The sequence below is a fragment of the Pararge aegeria genome, chromosome 20 (assembly GCF_905163445.1).
Source record: "Pararge aegeria chromosome 20, ilParAegt1.1, whole genome shotgun sequence".
Classification (NCBI taxonomy): Eukaryota; Metazoa; Arthropoda; class Insecta; order Lepidoptera; family Nymphalidae; genus Pararge; species Pararge aegeria.
Window position 1 is genome coordinate 5,587,925 of NC_053199.1, and position 16,942 is coordinate 5,604,866.

Genomic DNA, 16,942 nt, shown 5'->3' on the forward strand with positions numbered 1-16,942 from the left:
ACGAAAAAGGCTCTACTTAACTGTACAACTGTACTCAAAAATGGAACTCTCGTTTAATTGGTGCCCAATCGCTGTGAACGTGTATGCAATTAGCCTTAGTCGTAATTCAGCGTACGAGTCGAGGGTTATTTCGGTTCCCATTGTCTCGTCTGAAGGCTGCGTAATTGGTGCACAGGTGGGGATTTCACTTGACTTTACTGACGCGCCTGCGCTTAGCGTTTGCTCACACTAGAGCGTAAAAAGAAAAAAAGTCTTCTTAAGCGTCACAAAAGTGGCGTTGGCGCAGTGGGCAGGGACCCTGCTTTCCGTGTCCAAGGGTTTGATTCCCACAACTGAAAAATGTTTTTGTGATGAACATGACTGTTTTTCGGTGTCTGGGTGTATTTATGTATATTATAAGTATTTATGTATATTATTCACTAAAAAATATTCATCAGTCATCTTAGTACCTACCCATAACACAAGCTACGCTTACTTTGGGGCTAGATGGCGATGTGTGTATTATCGTAGTATATTTATTATTATTATATTACTCATTTATAATATTCATTGTAAAGTCAACATCTCCTGAGGATGCTCCGGTCTCGGAGCGAAACGTGCGTACAAGGTACATTGCCGAGGATCTGTTTGGTGTGGAGTATACGAATTGAAGAAATCATAAGACAGATACACCATACTGCTGATTCTCCTGCTGTTTGCGGATTATATCAAATTATGCTTAATTTTCATAATATAGTATGCACTTCCGCAAAGTAACTGCTTCTATCCAATGTTTTTCGTAGTGCCAAAAAATCACAATGTCCTACATTGCCAGTGTCGAGTGGCTTAGAGAAGGCATAATACAAATTATACGGTTTGTGTGAATAAGTGGGTACCTAGGCACCTATTACAGTTAATGGAAGGGGAGGAATATTAAAATAGGTTTAAAAGTTGTATTGGTAAGTAAGGTATAAAAGAACGTCATTAACGCATTCATATGGACTTACCTAAGTAAGGTAGAGCCTATGTATGTAAAGAAGGTATAGGTATTCGATTATAAAACAAGAAAAAGTAGACGGTATGTTAAGGCGAACCTTTTTTCAAAAGAATGGTTACAATTCGGCTATCGTAGTGTACACACAGGATGATCAATCGGAGTAGCCAAGCGAACAGAAGAACCTACCTATAGGTAAAATAAATAATCTGTCTCAAATACTGATAAAAAATTCATACGGGTAAGCAGTACTTTTACGCATGTATGAAGTGCATACTCTACTTGTCTACGACCGCAGAGGAACACACAGAAAAATATCTAGTAAGAAGATAAATTTAAGAGTGCATTAAGAAGGTACATGCCCACCTTTTGCGATGTGCAATTTAGCAAAACTACAGACGACCAATAAAAATCTTTATACTTTTTTTTTAACTTTTTAACTTGTTACAGATAAAACAAAGTGAGGCAACCAAATCATCAAGTCAAGTCAGTGTCTTTAAAGAGCGGCGGAACAACGCAATTTCGCGAAGGAAGCCAGATCCACGACGTAATCGGGGTAAACGGTATGACATGCAAGTCTGCGTTCATCGTGGGAATACGTCATTACAGGCTGAACGCGGAGCAGCCTTTGCTTTCATTTAAAAAAATCTCCGCCTAAAATACAAGTTTCCGAACGACCGGTCGGAATTTAAAAACTTGGACTGTATTTACAAGTTACTTACCTAATACTGCGTCACCCCAGGTGTTTTTTTTGTAAAAATAAACGGAAATGTACCTGAATACATTTCAGAACACAAATCTTCGGTATGATTGTGAACATCCTGAAAATATTTTAATATATAATACTCATTTATAAAATATTATAATTAATGATCACAGATCTAGGTACCTACTTACCTATGAAAGTCATTAATTTCTTTTTTCTTTTCTTTATGCACTTTGTACAAGTTAGCCCTTGACTACAATCTCACCAGGTGGTAAGTAAAGATGTCTAATATAGTAGAGGGCTAACTTTGGGTTAGCGAGTACCTATGGGTGTTGACCCAAACCTACCCCAACTCGATTACAACCCGGCATCGTAACGCAAAATCGCTTGGCGGCAAGTATTTGTCACCCTTGGTGCATAATCTACTCTTAAAACATAACTTTCACTAAAAAATATTGTCATAATATTACAAAAATGGAAGTAAGTTACAAAAAGTGGACTGCATAGATTAAATATATTCGATCCTATTGGATAGAAGCAGGCGTTACTATGCGAAAATCCATAATATATTATGAAAATTAAGCTTCATTTGCTATACTCCGCGAACAGCAGGAGAATCGAAAGAAATGTATACTCCACACCAAACAGACCCTCAGCAATGTACCCTCTACGCACGTTTCACTCCGAAACATCCGGAGCATCCTCAGGAGATGTTAACTTTACAATGAATAATTGTTAAGTCAATACGTGTGGAATACTCCACACACCCACGGATTGAAGAAATTATAAATTACACCACACATATGCGATCCTAAACTGAAGGCCAATATTCGCCTACCGTTACTTGTATTAAAGAATCACATAGTAGGTACCTACCTCCATAGCTACGGTTTTAAATACTTATCTCGAAACACGACTCTCAACAAAGACCCAGCAACCAAGTATTGAATGTCAATCGAATTTCTTTAAGCCAATTACTTACAATTGTAATGCAATTATATTTTTACCATATTCAGTGAACAATAAAGCCTATTCATGTTTACAATGGCAGATATGACAAGCTTTGACGAGAGGACCTCCTGCTTTGCTAGTTGCGTAGATGGACATACTATTGTAATTAAAAGATTAAGCGAATTCAACTCTAAAATCATAGTGTTTAAGAACATAATGCTATGTTTACAGTTACAAGGATGGCGCTAAGTCTTTATGAAACAACATTTTACGCATCAAAAAACGTTTATGCTTGTACGAGTGTAGAAATTATCTTTGGTCATAGTAAAATGGAGTAGTTTTTGAAATAAGGAAGTAGGGCAGTAGGTAGGTTGCTTATGAAATAATTAGGACACTTCATGGAAATTATAAACATCACCTAACTATTCTTCATCATTAGAGATAGTTATAGATAGGTGGTTGAGTCACTACAAACAGACTGACTTGACGTTTCAAAAGTGCTTATAAATTAGGCCTACTTGATGTAAATAAATTATGAATTTTAATAATATTTTTTTAATTAGTTTAGCTAAATTTAGTAGCGTGCACAAGATTTTTGACCACGGAAAAACGGAAAATCCTCCTCTTACACCAGTTATAAAGGCGGTGCTTTTGTGCTTATGTGATGTGCATGTCCTGCAGAACTTGCAGCTGCCCTACTAATGAAGAATAAAAAAGAGATGGCACTAGGACTTTGTGTAACAATATTTTACGCACCAAAAAACGTTTATGCTTGTACGAGTGTAGAAGTTTTTTTTTGTCATAGTAAATTGGTGAAGTTTTTTAAATAGGGAAGTAAGGTAAGGTAAGCTTATGAAATAATTAGGTACACTTCATGGAAATTATAAACAACTATTCGTATTCTTCATCATTCGATTCTTCACTAGATTTTTGACCAGCAATAAACGGAAAATCCTGCTACTATACCAGTTATATGTAGGCAGTGCCTTCGTGCTTATGTGATGTGCACGCCCTGCAAAACTTGTAGCTGCCCTACTAATGAAAAAAAAACAAGAGGGTACGTTGTAAACTTCCACGCGACCATTAAAAGGTGGTAATTGTCACGATAGATAACTAGTATTGATACAGAAAAATCCGTGTAGCATAAGTTCGATTCGAGCCAATCTCTACAATGTATCTCTCACGACACCAAACAAGAATGCCTTTTGGCATTCCGCAGACAAATGGATCTATCTGACAAAATATTCATCTTGAAACTTAAGAAGATACATAGATATAAGTTATTTTAAGGTTACTATAAAACTTATCACAGACTTGTAAGAAATAGATAAATAAATCAATAAATTAATATAAAACATTTAGGGTTTTAAACAACAAGGGTAGTATTACCATACTACCCTTTAAAGAAGGCTCCAGCCATATGTCAGAAGACACCGCACTTCCATAACAAGAAATAAACATTAAAAGGAGGGTAGGTAAGTACTTGTGTACTTACCTACCCTGCTTGTGCAGAACATAATACAATGATATATGAAATAATTGATATATTACAAAGAAGAAAATAAGTAGAACTAAAACCAAATGCAATGTTTTTGACGGCCGACTGGCGCAGTGGGCAGCGACCCTGCTTTCTGAGTCCAAGTCCGTGGGTTCGATTCCCACTACTGGAAAATGTATGAGTGATGAGCATGAATGTTTTTCAGTGTCTGGGTTTTTATATGTATAATCTAAGTATTTATGTATATTATTCATGAAAATATTCATCAGTATATCTTGGTACCCATAATACAAGCTACGCTTACTTTGGGGCTAGATGGCGATGTGTGTATTGTCGTAGTATATTTATTTAGGGTAATAGGGTAATAGGATAGTCATAGTAGGGTAGTATTACCGTACTAAAGGGTAGTACGGTAATACTACCCTACTATAAAGAAGACTCCAGCCTTAAACGTTTACAGTTATTCGTGATCCAAATATTACTTAGAACTTCACATTCACCCTACTTAGAACTTCTCGGCAAAACTTCCTTTAGATGAAACGAAGACATAACAGGAAAGTCTCTGAACAAAGGTGGCGCGATTCGTCGTGTGAGGAAATATCTATAAAGCCCAGCTGTGGACGTTTTTCTGTTAACATGAGGATGTCATGAGTGATAAACTTCACTAAGGTGAGAGAGGTAAGTAACTACAAAAAAATATTTATCTTTGTTACGCAATTATAAAAACTATCTTTTTTACCTTTACAACATGTAATACCCATTTTAATGAAGTCCTTAGATAATTAAAATCCACGGAACCCTACTTCTGGGGACTTTACGCACACTTCGCTCATCTTGTTTCATTATCTTCAAGCATAAATCGTATTGTGACAAATCGTGTAAGCACACGATCTCGAAAAGTAAATAAAAGTAACATTTTTACGTATATTTTTACGTTTGAATGATTACTTTCTGTTGTCTTTAGTAAACAATGTTTTGAAATGCCCTTTTATAATATGTGTTATTTCGGACTGTGTTTTGCTAAGATATTCGTGGTTAATCAACATTTCTTAAATATACTTCAACGGGTACATACCACGATAATATTTTTGGATTTGTATATTTTATTATTTGGATATTTCGACCCAGTTGCATGGATCGTGGTCACGACGAGACTGCGTAGGTATGAGATGTCACGGGCACAATCTGACCACTTATATCAACAAATCCAAAAATATTATCGTGGTATGTACCTACCCGTTTAACTATATTTAAGAAATGTGTTTGGCTGTTGGGTAGTAACTGTCGTATTTTTTTTTTATATGAAGCAACAAGGCCCATAAAAAAAACTCATAAAATATTATAAAAACTGGCGTACTGCAGTGAATTGGCGAGATTCGGTTGACTTACAAATAATAACACAGATTAGTACTAGGTTTATAAACAAGGGTACCTTCCTAGTACAGTCCAGCAAAAATGCAGCAAACTATAACTAAAAGTAAAATTTACCTAACAAGCTACAGTTTATCTAATAGGTTGCGACGTACTGCGTACACTATTCATATTACCATAAATAAGTCAATGTCAGTTTCATTATGAACAGAATTAAGAAACACGCAAAATGAGTTTTAAGTTAAAGGTATGTGTAGAATCTTTTTATGGCTAGGTAATCGTGGGGGTACAAATAAGTCTAACTTATTTAGTGACTCAGAAATCTCGTAAATTAGAAAAAATACCTAATAATAGTTTGACTGACCGATTTCGGTCACGGTAGTCAATTTTCAAAACGTTTATCCAACTACGTGGAAGATATTACAGTGCATAAATGTGTGCCCAAACACAGGTGCACTCTCTAGTAACTCACTCTCATTGTCCGAAGGGACGGCAGATTTTTTTTATTCCGTTGCACGTTAGCCCTTGACTGTATCTCACCCGGTGGTAAGTGATGATGCAGACTAAGATACTAGCGGGCTAACCTGTTAAGGAGTATTGTAGTCATACCCCTAATCGGTTTCTACGCGACATCGCACTGGAACACTAAATCGCTTAGCGGCACGTCTTTGTCGGTCCGACACGACCGGAAGGAGATCAGGCGCATGACCAGCTTAACGTGCTCTCCAATTTCCAACCTCCTGGCTGGTACTAAGAATGTATAGTAAAACCCAATCCTAATAATTGGCCATACCGGGGATTGAATCCTTTTTTTTTTTTTTTTTTTTATATTTATAGGCGAGCGCTTGACTGCAATCACACCTGATGGTAAGCGATGATGCAGCCTAAGGTGGAGCGCGCTTGCCTAGAAGATGCCTATTCACTCTTGATTTGAAGGTACTAATGTTGTAAGAACTGGGAAAAATGGAAGCTGGAAGAGCATTCCAGATCCCAGCGGTGCGAATTAGAAACGAAGATGCGAAGCGCTTCGTACGCGTCCGCGGTATATCGACCACGTAGGGATGCAGATCCTTCCGGTGCCTCGCGGTTCGATGGTAAAAAGGCGAGGGGGGAACTAGATCAAATAGTTCTTGAGCACACTCTCCGAAATATATCCTATAGAACACCGGAAGGCAGGCAACCTTGCGACGATGTTCCAAACTCTTAAGTTTTTTATTGGCTAGGTCACCGATGAGCCTTCTAGCACGGCGATCAACCGAATCCAGGGCATCAAGCTGATACTTGGCAGAGCCATCCCATAAATGGGAACAGTACTCCATGCACGATCGAACTTGAGCTTGGTACAAGGTAAGAAGCTGTTCAGGCGTGAAGTACCGCTTGACCTTATTGAGGATGCCAAGTTTCTTGCCAGCTGTTTTTGCCCTGGATTCGATGTATTGTCCAAAGTTGAGGTTGGATGAAATATTGACACCTAGAAGCTCTAAACTGTCGGTAATAGGCAAAGATATACCTTGGAAAGTCGGAGTCAGGGGAAATGGGCTCCGTTTGGTAGTAAATAAACACGCTTGCGTTTTGGTAGCATTAAATTTGACCAAATTGGCGTCTCCCCAATCAGACACCTCATTTAAGGTCAGATTAATGCGTTCCACCAAAGCCTCTCTGTGTCCTAAAATTTCAGCACCACTAGCACGGGGACCGGGCATATATCTCTCCGTTACAGTGCTATCATCTGCGTACCCAAAGATACCGGGTTTCAACAGATCATTAATGTGAAGCAGAAAAAGTGTAGCGGAGAGAACAGACCCCTGAGGGACACCGGCATTGATTGTGAGCTGCATTCAAATATATTAGCCACTAGACCAAGGAGGCAGTTACGCATATATACCAGGCACACATAACATACCAGGGACAAAGCAATCGATATCGATTGTAGACTGCGTCGGGCCCGATGCCCTATAAACCGTGTAAGTGTCGGCTCTTATCTCGCGATGCTAAGCTAGATATCTGGAAAGGGCTTTAGGAATAGATAGTAGGAGATATATTGCTGCGTTCAAATGCTTTTCCTCTTTTTTACGCCTATAGAGTGAAGAGTTAGTGTCTTAGAAGGTATAGATACCTTCTATAGGTATCCAGAACTTGTTAATGAACTTCGAATATAAGGCAGTAACTGTATGTAAAGGTGAATTAGCATTTATATTTTCTCAGTGAAGTTTCACAACTACAACTCTAATTCAAGGTACAGGTGTAACTTTCAAACCTCAAGTGGATTCTCGCGACGCGTTTCCGCGTTGCTTGAAGAAATTAGCATGGCAGTAGTAGGTACTTAGCCGGAAATGCTATAACAAAAAGCTCTACTGAGTACCTACTTTAACTGACATGGTATTTAACTGTCGGTTTAATAATAACTTTTATGCTCGAAAAAGATTAGGGGTACCATCTTATATAACATCAATACATCATTACATGCCACCAGGTGAGATTGCCGACAAGGGTTAACTTGTAGTGTATACAGTAGTACACTCAACAGTCTCATGGTTTGATCTGTGGACAAAAATGATGTGCATGAAAAGTTTCTTATTAGTTATCTTTAAGCTTAAGAAATAAATTGCGCATCAAAAGTTTTTTAATACTAGATAGAAGCAGGCGTTACTTTGCGGAAAACCATGATATATTATGAAAATTACGCTTAATTTGCTATAGTCCGCGAAAAGCAGGAGAATCTGTATTGTGTACTTTATAATTTCTTCAATCCTTATACTCCACACCAAACAAGATCTTTGGCAATGTAACATCCGTGTAATGATGTTTCGGCATTGAGATTCTCCTGCTTTTCGCGGACTATGGCAAATTAAGCTTAATTTTCATAATATAGTTTTTTTAATACCTTATACCTACTTATTTAGTAACCCTTTTCCAACTTTAGTCTTATGCTTACCTACTTATCGATTGTAAGCCACCATCCGTGTAAAATCAGATCGTGTTGCGTGCCGCCGCACTATAAACCCGTGCCGACTCTTATCTCATCAGATGCTGAGCTAGACGCAAGTGCAACTAAAAAGAGAACATAAAGCAGCTAAAGTCGGTCCTTTAGCTCGTATCGTCGATCGATCGTACTGAATTTGATTTTATAATCGTCGTCATCATCATCCTTTTTCACGACCTTGAAGATCAAGACTCTCGAGCGTCCGAACCTCTTCGAGGCGTGCGGACTAATCACCAAATTCAAATTCAAAAATTCAAAATTCATTTATTTCAACTAGGCCTAATATAAGCACTTTTGAAACGTCAAGTCTGTCTGTGTGTAGTGACTCTACCACCGGTTCGGAAGACAGATTCTACTGAGAAGAAGCCGGCAAGAAACTCAGCATTTAACATTTTAAAATTAATTTTTCTATCTTTTGAGAGATGAAAGCGGAGCCGGATGCTTCCAAGCAACCTTGTCATTATCGAAATCCCGTCACTCCAATCATCGCCAGAGCCATATCCAAAGTTTGGCCTCTCATAGCCCTAGGGTTCCAACTCTTTCTGACAGAGCCTCATTTCGAGGATCGCAAACAAGCCCACGTTACGCTGTTAAAATCATTAGAATCCAAAAAAGGAACACGAACCCATTCCCAGTCCACTCCATGCTGGTCAAGTGAGGATTGGCGTACTTCGAGAATCGAGAACATTATGAAGTACTCTCAGACAGGTTTCACGATGTTAACAGTTAATGCAATATTAAAATGCTTAAAAATAACATAATTTACTTCTAAAAGTGAATGGTGCCGTGCCGGGTTTCGAACACGGTTCCCTCAAAAGTAAATAAGACATCATAGCCACTAGGTTATCACCCCTTCATCTGTCAGAGGTATGATTTTGAACTTCTACGTCAAAAACCGATTCACTCGACGAACTAGGGCAAAGATAAAGCTATTAAGAAAACAGATGCGTCAACTAAAATAGTGCGGTGATTAATAAATCGATTCCTACCTAAATACGTCACTGTTGGATAAAATAAATGCTTATTATTATAGAAACTAGCTGTTGCCAACGTTCTTCGTTTATTACTGTAATATACAAATCCCGTGGGAGGCGTTTTTCTTCCTGAGATAAAAGTACCCTTTTAAAGACAGAGAGTATTCCGTCTTTTCAATTTAACTCTAAGACAGTAATTAAATCGATTAGTGGCATAGGTTGGGCGAAAAGTAAGGAAAAACAGACAAACATTTTCGCATTTATATTATTTCTAGTAAGGGTAAAGATAGTATGTTAAATAAGTATAGTGTTATTACAATATCTAGGCTGTTTATTTAAAGTAATAAACCTCAGGTTAGAATCCAAGCGGGTCGCGACATATATCGCCCGATTTACTGCTCTATTGGGCGATACATCGCGACTGCCGTGCGACCGCGACAATGCGGCACATAGAAAGGAATGGAGCTGCTGTTTTGTGCAATGGGGAACTACAAAACTTTATTATTAAAAAAGTAATTTGTGTATTTTAAAATGCTATTTTTTATGCGTGACTTATATTTATTTTATCTATTTTTTAGTTTCGTTTCATAAATGTATGAGAAACGTGTTGAAATGGGGAAATTGTAATGTCTCTCTGCGTATGTAAATAAATGAATAAATGATTTATTATAATTACAATGAAACATTTGAAATTTGGACTATGGCTAATCGTTCCAAGGACCGATTTCGATTTCAGGTACCCAGGTACCTACCGTACCTCTAATATTTGAGGGTTACGTGCGTGGTGGTGTTGAAGTGGCAACCCCGCACCGGTAAACGCAGCTTTAGAAACAATTCTAAAGTCCACGCAGACAAAGTCGCGAGCAGTAGCTAGTAGACCATAAAAAAAAAAAAAACTGAAGCGTTTATAATATTGTTTCAACTTATTTCGATTCTATTCCCTCTGCTGCTCGACTATCTTCTTTCAAGCAGTAACGTTGGCGCGTAAATTGAAAAACCTCGTGACCGCCCGTGTCGGGGTCCGGTGCTGATAATGGACACCGCGCGGTGGGAATTTTAATTATAAACACTTATATTACCTATAACACATTGTACCTACTTGCAATTATATTCGCGGGGTAATCGGGGCAATTTGCTAATACATGAAATAAAAACCGTGCTTACACAGTTTTTATTTCTTTAGTATTTTCACGAAATTGATAATTTTTTTTTTTTATTTTTTTTATTAAACCTTGTCCTCTCTTGTTGTTAACATCACGAGAGGACTGCCAAAACTACTTGTTGCGGTTTGATCAGAATCCCCAAAATTTCTATAGCAATGGAACTATGCCCCTACCAGTGGCGTGCATAGGGTTTTCGGTCAGGGTATGCATAAAAAAAAATAGGTACTGAACATGCTATTTTGATGTTACTGTATAATTTTATTTGTGAGTAGGTACCTAACCTATCATTGTTTGTGATACCCATGTAGATCTTCTCATCATCTCCTATTTCCAGTAGGTATAGTAAGCTCTGAGACGACCGACTAGCGAGTTTTTAAAATTGTCTGCCATTGCGGCAATTACATTAAATAATGTTTTTTAGTGTAAACAATAAACAAACATAGGTATTATTATAAATAAATAATGAAACAAAACATTGATCACTGCTATTCGCCTGTTTCTGTAAGTCAGTCAGAGCTCTTTTTACGTGCCGCTCCTTGTAGGTGCATTCCTTCCTTTACGAATAATCTCAATTAAACGTTAGTTAAGAATTAGCTCTAAACTTACCTACATTTTCCAAGCACACTGAACCATCAGATCACACGCCGAATATAAGAACTTTCTTACACTAAGAATATTCCTCACAATCATTTACAAACAGTACACTGTCACAAAGGTTAATGTTAACAATAATAATTGTAACTATTTACAAACAACCGTACAGCAAACGAAAAAACAGTAATTAATTCTAATTCGGTGAATATAAGTTGTTATGACAGAAGGTAAAAGGTAAACAATAATGGCGCTGAGCGATCGCCAGCGATAATGAGAAGAGAATATCATAGTCAAAATATGTCCGTAATATTTTCTTAGTACACAAATGCTATTAAAAGTTGTCATTTGAAGAATATTACTTCATCAGTTACCATTGGCACCTGGTATACGTTAATAATTTATTTAACATAATTCGGCAACTTTTAATTTGGTTATTTTAATATACTTTTTGAACAAATTAGGTACTTATAAATTTCTAAAGACCTTGAATGTAATAAAATTCATTGATAAATTTTTTAACTACAAAAAAGAATTATTGCCGTTTAAAACAATAACAAACAAAGCAAATTACTTGTGCTTATAAAAAAACAAAGCATACATTTGGATTTCAAATTTCCGTAAGCAGTGCTTTTAAGATTTGCACACAAGCGAAACCCCTATACTGGAAACCTGGAAAACTCGCACACATAGAAAGAGCCAAATATTGTGTAAGCACGCACGCGATTATATCACTACACACCAGAACTTCCATGTGTGCTGGTGCACACAAGTAACGACAGATGCATTCAATCGCCGTGCTTCTATGGAGACCGCGGCGGCGCGGCGCATTAATTCGAGCGACGAATAAACGATTTGCCCGGCAATGGATACTTAATCGTGAAAACCCCAGCTAATTTTATGAGATTTAAATTATATTTAAAGCGTTACTTTTTATTTAGGTTTACTGTTTACAACTCAAAATTAAAATATAGTCGAAATATTATGCAGTTTGTCTATTTTAGTTCTAAACCATGACACGGGACTTGTCCATTGATTTACATAGAAGTGCGGCCGGTTTTAACTAGATGGCGCTTTTATAGTTTTCTATAAATTGTTTAATTTTTTTTCAATCTTTAAATTTTAAGTCGTCCTTATGGTCTGAGAGGCCCTGAGGTCAGGGTATGCACTGCTTATTTGCATCTATGAGATGCACGCCACTGGCCCCTACCTACAAGATGGCAAAAAGTTATCGAACAAAATGGTACCTACATACTCCAGTTAAATGTAAATAAACTATATTAAAAATAGTTTTGAATTTTCTTAAAAAATGCGAAGAAACTTTTTCCCCAACCTAATAATATATTAGGTATGTATAATTTGACTAAATTTTGTAACGCGGGAAACCATTTAGTAATATAACGAACTAAACATTTAGTCTCTTTCTGCTGTTCCCTTAATACTTCATAGATTATTATGAGTTTTAAGGTTATTTTAACCTAATTTAGCAACCAGAGAAAAGTCTGAAAAGGTACCATATTACGAAATGGTCAGCACTAAATTCAGATAGACTAGTACTAGTGTTTCAGAGTAGTATTAAGTTAGTTCAATCCCCGGCACGCAACTCTTACTTTTCGGAGTTATGTGCGTTCTTAATTTAAGCAATTATGCAGGTATCACTTGCTTTAACAGCATGCACGTTTACAGAAAATATCATCAGTAAACCTGCATGCCTGAGAGATCTCCATCCATTGTTCTCAAGTTTGTGTGAAGTCTAGCAATTCTAGGAATAGTCCTAAACCATAGGGTTTAACCCCCACTAATTCTGAAACGAGACCTGCCCAGTAGTGAGGTGGAAACAAAATGATGAACGAACTAAGCTCGGCTGCTATTGAAACTATTTTCATACTGCAGAAAATAACTGTACGGTCAATATATAAAGTAAAATAACTATATCGAAATTTAAAGAAATAAGCACACTTACAATATATTTACAACAATATAGGATTTGTAAGACAAAACATTTCTCTTTACAAACTAAAAGAGGATATAAACAACCGCCTTACTCGGAATAGACATAAGTAAGTGACATCTGCATATCGTTTGACAAAGCTGCAGAAATCATTTGTGGGATTGAGTAGGTATATGCTTTTATAATACGATTTCCAAGGTAATTTTGGACCTACCAATACAAAATTTTAAACAATGTGTTAAAACACATTTAATGAATCGTGGTTTACTTACTATACGATTGACGAATTTCTTAACGACAAGATAGAAAATTTAAAAGATTGTAAAAGATAAAATGATGTTGAAAAAGAGCCGTGGAATCTGCCTTCCGAACGGGTGGTAGAGTTACTACCAATAGACCGACTTGACGTTTCAAAAGTGCTTATAAACTGGGCCTACTTGAAAAATTTAAATTTAGATTTTTTTTTTATGGATTTATTTATTTATTTATTTATACACTTTATTTGTACACCACAAATAGGAAAAAAAACAATGGCCACAACAAAAATAAACTTAAAAAGTAGGATACAAAGGGCGGTTTTATCGCTTAGTAGCGATCTCTTCCAGGCAACCTTAGGATTAGGAAAACCAAGGGAAACCGATTGGCGCGGTGTAATATTTTTATATATATACGTACGAACAATGACACACTTATTCTTATCAAGATTACACACATAAAATACTAATAATAAAAATAAATATAAAAAATAATAAACTAATACATACGATACATCATACATAATTAAATATGAGTAAGAGTTAATCACTGTCGTCTTTATTGCTCAAGATAATGGGCTTTAACAGCATTTTTGAATATGTCTAGTGACCTTAACTGTCGTATAATTTCGTTTGGTATAGAAATGTAGGTGAGTAATTACCACAAAAGAATTTCCGCCAATATGCAATAACCACTAACCAAAACAGAATACTCCTCACCGCTCTATTTTGATGAATGGAAACGCATCCTAAGCCACAATTATGAATATTCCTATGCCACGACTTCATTTAACCCTTCCACTGCTCCCGTCACACACAAGCCTGAGCCACGAAATAATTTCATTAAACAACAGCTGCCCTGCAACGCTCCCGTTGCCTACTACACGACGGGTTGACAGGTTACCTGCACAAATTTAACACTTCGCGAAACCCGCGAAAACATCCCTTATTTGTTTATACATAAGGCGAATGAAACCGCAATGACAGGGTTAGGTTGGCTAGATAGAGGTCAAAAGTTAAACCATTGCTTAGCAGGCCGATCACGATTTTCCTGTGTTTGATTTTATCGAGTCGGTAGGCCATGGTTTGATGACAAGGTCGGTATAATATTAACCTAATAGATTTTTGCCTTGGAGGTTTCGCAAACTCGGAACTCTTAACTCTTTTTTTTTATTCTACTATAAGTTGACCGTTAAATGCAATCTCACCTGGTGGTAAGTCATAAGTGACGATGCAGTCTAAAATGATATCAGGCAAGACTGTTACAGTTAAATTAAACTTATACTCTTAATCGGGTTTTAGGCGGCATATGAGAATGATTAAACACGTTACTACGGCCTTAACCCCTACTCATTGTGATTTGTGGGAGGAGACTTATGCCCTGTTATGGGCCGGTATTGGATTGATATGATGATGATGATACATACTTATATATCAGACATAATCTTGGAGCTAAGTTTTTGGAATACCTAAGTAAGTAAGTATATAATTTAGTTATACGCCCTTCACAGCGTAATGTACCTAGAACTGTCGGCCTCCGTGGCTAAGTAAGCAGCGTTGTTGTCCTTGGTTCGACTGCCGGCCGCCGGGCAGGGAAAATTTGGAAAGTTATAATATAAAAGGTTCCGGTCTGATCTGGTAAGAAGCTTCGGCCGTGGCTTGTTAACACCCAACCAATAAACACCAATGAAAGCCAATGATTTAATAATAATAATAATAAATAATAATAATAAAAATCCTTTATTGCCATACACTATTGCTAATACAAGATTAATAACTAAAAGAATCATCCATTAATATTAACAATATGAGAAAATGGCCGCAAACTCAGCCTTATGCTGTGCATTAGCAACAATGCTCAGCGCTGATTTTCAGTCTGCACCAGTATCCGACTGAGCAAACAACTTATTACTTAACAACTTATAACTTAATTTAGAGTTCCTGTGCGATTCCGCGTAGAAACCGATTAGGGTTACGAGTTTAATATGACTGCTACACCCCTAACAGGTTAGCCCGCTACCATCTTAGACTGGATCATCACTTACCAAGTCAGATTTCAGCGAAAGGCCAAATTTTAATGGATAAAAAAAACTTCTGAACCAAAGTAAGATATTAATTGTTTTGGCAGACATTTTCTAAATAGATTTTGGTTTTTCACTTTCCCTCGATCCCACATATTTTATGGCGGTCTATATAGATTTATAGGTAACAAGCAATAACATTTTTAAACTAGAAAGTTTTTAGTATCTAGTATCAAACGATGCTCTAAAACTACTATAAAGGTATTAAAGTTTTGTAACCAAAGATTTTAGTAGTTCCAAAGCCGATACAACTATATTTCCCAGCGATAAATTAAAATTCTCATTCCCTCAGCATCGCGTGCGTTTAATAAAGCACCGGGCAAAAAGAGCTCGGTTCATACTCGGCGAATGGTCCTCTAATGTCAGGACGCGCGGGGGCGGGGCGAGCCGCATCTCTTACGACTGCTGTCCAAGCGCTACAATACACACTACGTCATTCCATGTACCTGACTATTGGGCGCTAGTTATTGCGTAGAATATTCTAATAAATAAATAAATAATAATAATAATATTATTCTGATATCCTACGAAATGGAGAAACTTTCCGCGGCATCTCCAGAAACCGAGCGAAAACAAATAAAAGTTGAAATAACAATTCTAATATGAACAAGTGACTCCTTTATTTTAGGGTCGATAGGTTTACATTTACGGAATGGCTATGCCATTGCGCGTCGTCGTCATTTGTTAGCTTTACCATGCAGCAGAACTAAATTGACTACGCACGCCCCACTGACTCGAGCGTTGCGCTTGCTCAATGACCTAACTCATAGTAATTCGGAACTGGACATATTTCACATCCGGCCGCTTCAGCTCCAAAAGCAAATTAAAATGTAATTAGAGAGTAGGTAATCTAAGATATTAATTATATGTTTGAATGTTTTGTTTTTTTATTCTTATTGAATTTTTGGTTATTGTTATTGTTTTTTTTTTTAATTCTTAATAGCTTATTTTTATGTTTTTATTAAATTTTTATTTTTGTATATTACTTGTTGTTACATTCTTTTAATAACCCCGGGGAGACGGGTAAATGAATAAATAAATAAATAAATTTATAATTATTATTTTTTTCCCTTGGCGACCTGGGCGGCCTGCTAAGCTTCTAGAGTGAGCTCGGCTGGCTGGAGTGACCTACGTACAACGGAAGGTTCCGGCCGACCAATTGCGGAGACAAGCTCAGAGGAAGAAAAAAAAGAAGAATATATATATTTTTTATAGTGAGTAGGTCCTATCTGAGATGAAGTAGATAGCCAAACTGAAGTGAAGAACCATCTCCTGAAATAGAGCATCACTTCGCAGGGCATGCAAGGCGTTTGTCCTACAAAGTGTCACCATGAAGCGTATGTTTTTTTTTTGTTTCGCACTCAGTTATCCTCTGACATGGTGTCAGAGACCATCTTTATCTATAGCCAGCATAACCAGCTCAAGATTGTCGTGATATGGTTATGC